Genomic DNA, 6575 nt, shown 5'->3' with positions numbered 1-6575 from the left:
GTTGGGGAAGACCAGCTTCATGTGGGTAGTAAGGTACTTCAGGTATGAGTGGCACTGGAGGAATTTGAGATCTTTCTTGCAGTGGGATTTGATTTTCTTTGTGGGAAGGTAGCAAATGGCAATCACATGTCCACCGTGCTCTGCAATGTAGAAGTCATGAGCTGAATATCTGAGCCCCTGGATTGTGATCACTTGACTGCAAGGTGCAATAGCCAGAACTTTGGGAAGTTCTAGTTGCGTGTCCATTTTTTCAGTGCTATGCTAACTTTGAACATTCATTAAACAAATGGTTGTAAGCTGAGGACTACCTGTATCTTTCCTTCCTGGTTTTCCTGCCAAATAAGCTTATTTTCATATTGCAGAATTTAGGTAAGAAACTACAGAAAGGGAGATGGAAAGCATTTATTAGATGTTAAGTATTTTGATGGCAGGCTGCCAGAAAATCAGACTGAAATCCTCTGTCCTTACATCTATCTTGAAATGCTAACATATTTGAATGGTTCAGAAGGCTGCACCTTATCAAACATTTCCACTGCTGAAAATGAACCACAGAAATAATCAGAATGGGACAACTCCTTTTATGTGGAAAGGCAGGAAATGCCGGACATTTGTAATTTGGGAAAAAAGAAAAAAACCTTTTCCTTTGAAGAATATTAAAATCCAGGTGCACCCTATAAAGCTGAATAGTGGAAAATCAAGGGCAACAACACACTTCATATATCTTATGGTTAATCTGAGGAATTCAGATGAAATAATTGTCATCAATTTGGACAAGTTTAACAGGAATCAATCCTCAGCAGTGGCATCAGTCCTTTGAGTGAAGATAGGGATGTGGATTGTCTTGATTTGGAAGGGACTGAGGAACTAGAGCGAAGATGTGCAGGGAACATGGGTCCACTGGATTCAGTAAAGCACCGGTTTACACTCGGAATTGGGATTCATGGCCCTTTTTTAATTTAGGAAACCTGATCATGCAGTGAGTTTTAAAAATCTGTATCTGATGCTGACAGACAAATGATGATTGTTGGTGTACCATTGTCTCTGCTACCCAATGACATCCTTGCTGAGACGGGTATGATTTTGAAGGACAGTTATCGTGAGGATTTAAATACAGATAGTCTTCGACTTACAACAGTTCAAAGTACAACGGCATTGAAAAAAGTAACTTATGGCCATTTTTCACACTTCGGACCATTGCAGCATCCCCATGATCACTTGATTAAAATTCAGACACTTATTTATTTTAATTCCATTTATATCCCGCCCTTCTCCGAAGACTCAGGGCGGCTTACAAGCTTAGCAGTAGCCTTCATTCTGTGTATATGCCTGCTTATTAGGGCTTTCACACACACCCCAAGCGGCATTATTACAAAGTCAGCTTAATTGCCCCCAACAATCTGGGTCCTCATTTTACCTACCTCGGAAGGATGGAAGGCTGAGTCAACCCTGAGCCTGGTGGGATGCGAACCTGCACTAATTGCAGACACTTGGCAACTGACTCATATTTATGATGGCTGCAGTATCCCGGGGACATGTGATATCGTCTTTTGAGACATGTGATACCATCTTTTGAGTCCTTCTGACAAGCAAAGTCAATGGGGAAGCCAGATTCACTTAACAACCATGTTACTAACTTAAGAACTGCAGTGACTCACTTTTAACCGGGGCAAGAAAAGTCATAAAACTGGTTAGAATTCACTTAGCAAGTGTCTCAGCAACAGAAATTTTGGGCTCAGTCGTGATGAGGTTGCATTGAATAGTCCAACTTGTAGCTTCAAGATCTTGATGAAGTTATCTCAGTGAATAATTGGCTCAGGTCCATAGGCAGGTCAGAACCCTAATTAGGTCTTTGTCTTAGATGTGAAAAGTAAAGTTCTGATTATAGGAGGGAAGGGGGGGGAAATCACTATATTGGCACAGTTGGGCCAATTTCTAATGAAATTTGGTCTCATTGGGGCACAATTAAAAAAACCTGATAAAATGAGTTATCCTTGGACTGAAAGGCGTTCAAACCGGTCAGTCCTAGAGGAGATCAACCCTGACTGCTCTTTAGAAGGCCAGATCCTGAAGCTGAAACTCAAATACTTTGGCCACCTAATGAGAAGGAAGGACTCACTGGAGAAGAGCTTAATGCTGGGAAAGATTGAGGGCAATAGAAGAAGGGGACGACAGAGAATGAGGTGGCTGGATGGAGTCATTGAAGCAGTAGGTGTGAGCCTAAATGGACTCCAGAAGATGGTAGAGGACAGGAAGGCCTGGAGGAATGTTGTCCATGGGGTCACGATGGGTCGGACACGACCGCAACTAACAACAACAACAGTACGAAACCAATACTTGCCAGAAATTCCTGCAGCTCCTTTTTAATGTTGCTGTAGGCCTCTTGACAGCCTGTCAGACCAGTTTTCTTCTTTTTTTTTCATCAATTTTGGAGGGACATTCAGTTCTTGGTTATGTCACAAATGTGCCATATTTCCTCCAATTGTTGATGACTATCTTCACTGTGTTTCATGGTATATCCCAGGGGTGTCAAACTCAATTTCATTGAGGGCCGCATCAGCAATGCGGTTGCCCTCAGGGGGCCGGGTGGGTATAGCAAGGGTGGGCGTGGCCTACTGGGTGGACGTGGCCAGAGTGCGTATGGCCTACTGGGTGGGCATGGCTAGCTATACATCATTGTCTCATGTGCGCCTTCGGGATGTACGTGTGGGATGATGTGGGGTGGTAGCAGGGAGGGGTGGGCGTGCACCACAGCTCACCTTCCCCCGCCACTGCCCCCACCAGCGTGAGTATGGGCGGCACAGCTTCACTTCCATATCTGCTGCCGGCCAGGCCTGGCAATGCAGGGATCACTGCTGCCACCTCCTGCCCAGCCCCACGCATTGCCCAGGTGCTGCTGTCCCAAGAAGCTGGGCAGCCGGTGTGCAAGATCCGCTGCCTTGTTGGGCTGTTGAGGCGGGGCTGGCTGTGGCCAGCAAGCAGCCGAGACAGCTCCAGACACCCAGCCTTCCCTCCTCCGCCCCCTGCTTCCGTGTGGTTGGCTGGTCAAGGTGCTCAGAGCAGCAGGAGCAGCAGCCACCGCCCCGTCAGAGCCACTGTGTAGACAGGGCCCACACCTGGTGGGAGCTCCTTTCCAGCCATCCCGGGGCTGTCTCCATCCATGCCGATGGGGCTGCACTGTGGGAGATGGTGGCTCTGATTCCCCCCTGCTGGCCACCCCCCAATCACCTGCCCGGTGCCCCTTCTATGCAATCCTACAAGACAGTGTGGATGAGAGGCTCAGCCAGCAGGGGTGCAGCTTTCCTCCGTGGAAGCATCCTGGCCCTTCCCCCTAGCCAGATCCCCTTGCCTTCCCCTGGCCAGGACCTGATGACCCCCCACCCTCCTGCAACCACCCCAGTCCGAGACTCCTGCAGCCCTCCACTGTATCCTTTTGCCCCCCCCAGCTGGGACCTCCACCAATTCTGCAACTGGGAGCTCCAGCTGACACCCCCCCCCCGAACAGCCCAGCCCGACCAAGACGGAGGGAAGGTGAGGCAGAGAACCGGTTGTTAAATGATTTGAAACCCACCACTGGTCGCTCACTCTCCCGCCAAAACCTGCTCCTTTTATAGGTTTCCTTCACCCCACCCAGCTCTCACAGCTGTTCCTGCATTCCGCATATGTGAAGAGGGGGAGGGGAGCAGCCCGGCCCTGTGTCCCTTTATCTTAGCAGTGGTGCGCATGCCAACAGAGACGGCTCTGTGTGCTGCCTGTGGCACGCGTGCCATAGGTTTGCCACACGGGGCTAGAAATACTTAGCTCCCTGAATTGCTCATCATAATTTAGCATCCAGACCCTTTAGCATATTTGTTGCTCTTCTCTGCACACTTTCTAGGTCTCAGCATCTTTTTTATATTGTGGTGACCAAAACTGTATATAGTATTTCAAGTGTGGCCTCACTAGTGTGGCTATCTCTCTGTTGATGTAGCCTAGGATGCATTGGCTTTTTTGGCAGCTGCAGCACATTGCTGGCTGGCTTAGGTGGTACTGCAGTAGGATCATTTAGATCTTTCTCAGTTTCTACTGTTGAGCCAGGTACTGCCTATTCAGTACATATACATTTGGTTTTTCCTGCCTAAGTGCAGGATCTTACTACTGAACTGCATCTTGTTGGATAGAGCACAAAGCTCAAGTCTGTTAAGATCCACCTGAATCTTGAGGTTATCTTGCAAAGTATTAGCAAGTCATCCTAGCTTGGTGTCATCTTCAAATCTGATGAGTTCCTCTTCTATTATTATTATTATTATTAATTTTATTTGTATACCGCCCTTCTCCTGAAGGACTCAGGGCGGTGAACAGGGCAAACATATAAAAGTACAGGAATACAAAAACTAAAAAAGAATTAAACAAGATGCCCAAGTTAAAACAGTAGATTAAAATACATTTAAAATAGCAAAAAAACCTAAACCCATCCCCCATCAGGCCAGGCCGGCTTGTTCAAACAAATAAGTCTTCAGATCGCGTCAAAAGGAGCGAAGGTTGGGCGCCATCCGGAGCTCAACCGGCAAATGATTCCATAAATCCGGGGTGCCCATGGTAAAAAAAACCCAATAAAAATAGTAAAAAACCCCACCAATCCCCCCTCAGGCCAGGCCGGCTTGCTCGAACAAGTATGTTTTCAGATCGCGGCGAAAGGAGCGCAGATCAGGCGCCGTCCGGAGCTCAACCGGTAACTGGTTCCAAAGCTCTGGGGCGCCCACAGAGAAGGATCTCCCCCTGGGGGCCACCAGACGACATTCTCTGACCGGTGGCACCCTGAGGAGGCCCTTTCTGTGGGAGCGCACAGGGCGGAGGGAAGTTGACGCCGGCAGCAGGTGATCCCTAAGGTACTCCGGACCCATGCCATGTAGGGCTTTGAAAACCATTACCAGAACCTTGAATCTCACCCGGAAGACAACTGGGAGCCAATGCAGCTCACGGAGCAGAGGTGTAACATGGGAGTATCGGGAGACTCCCAACACAACTCTCGCAGCTGCATTCTGTACCAGTTGGAGCCTCCGAGTGGTCCTCAAGGGCAGCCCCATGTAGAGAGCATTGCAGTAGTCTAAACGAGAGGTCACAAGCGCATGAGTGACCGTACGCAGGGCATCCCGGTCTAGATAGGGCCGCAACTGGCACACCAGGCGAACCTGGGTGAAGGCCCCCCTAGTCACAGCTATTATGTGGTCTTCCAAAGAAAGCTGTGAATCTAGGAGGACTCCCAAGTTGCGAGCCCTATCTACAGGGGGTAATAACTCACCCCCCATAGAAAGAGATGGAATGTTCTGAATATCCCGAGATGCTGGTACGCACAGCCATTCAGTCTTGTCAGGGTTGAGTTGAAGCCTGTTCCTCCCCATCCAGACCCGAACTGCTTCCAGGCAACGGGACATCACGTCGAGGGCATCACTGGGGTGGTTTGGGGTTGAAATAAAAAGCTGGGTATCATCAGCATACTGATGATACCCAACTCCAAAACCACAAATGATCTCACCCAGCGGTTTCATATAGATGTTGAACAGGAGAGGCGAGAGGACCGACCCCTGAGGAACTCCACAAGCGAGAGGCCTCGAGGTCGACCTCTGCCCCCCTGCCAACACCGACTGCGAACGTACCAGGAGATAGGAGAACCACTGAAGAACCGTGCCTCCCACTCCCAATCCCCTGAGACGCTGCAGCAGGATACCATGGTCGATGGTATCGAAAGCCGCTGAGAGGTCTAATAGGACTAGGACAGAGGAATATCCCCTGTCCCGGGCCCTCCAGAGATCATTCACCAGAGCGACCAATGCCGTCTCCGTGCTGTACCCGGGTCTGAAACCCGATTGGTATGGGTCTAGATAATCCGCTTCATCCAGAACCAGAGGGAGCTGATGCGCCACCACACTCTCAACAACCTTCGCAAGAAAGCGAAGGTTGGAGACCAGACGAAAGTTATTTAACACAGCTGGGTCCAAGGCAGGCTTCTTGAGGAGAGGTCTCACCACCGCCTCCTTCAAGACGGCGGAGAAACTACCCTCACTCAAAGATGCAGATATAACCGCCTGGAGCCAGCCTCGTGTCCCCTCCCGAGCCGCATAAACCAGCCAGGAAGGTCACGGGTCCAATAAACATGTGGTGGAGCTCAACCTCCCCATAATCCTGTCCACTTCCTCCAGAGTCACAGGATTAAACTCCTCCCAGATAACATCGACAAGACCACCTGTGTCCTGATCGTCAGACTCTGCCCAGTCGGAGTCCAAACTGGTCTGAATCCGAGCAATTTTGTCCGACAGATGTTGACTAAACTCCTCGGCACAACCCTGTAAGGGTTCCTCCCTCACCTCCTGATTGAGGAGGGAGCGGATCACCCTAAACAGGGCGGCCGGGCGGTTATCTGCGGACGCGACAAGGGTAGCGAAGTGATTAGACCTCGCCGCCCTTATCGCTGCGAGATAAGACCTAATACAGGTTCTTAGTCGCAATCGGTCGGATTCAGATCGGCTGGATCTCCAACAGCTCTCTAGGCCCCGTCTCCGACGCTTCATCTCCCGAAGCTCCATGGAAAACCATGGAGC

Source organism: Vipera berus (assembly GCF_964194415.1).
Source record: "Vipera berus genome assembly, chromosome: 3".
Lineage (NCBI taxonomy): Eukaryota > Metazoa > Chordata > Lepidosauria > Squamata > Viperidae > Vipera > Vipera berus.
The sequence above is the reverse complement of the archived record's forward strand: the minus strand, read 5'-3'. Positions refer to the sequence as shown.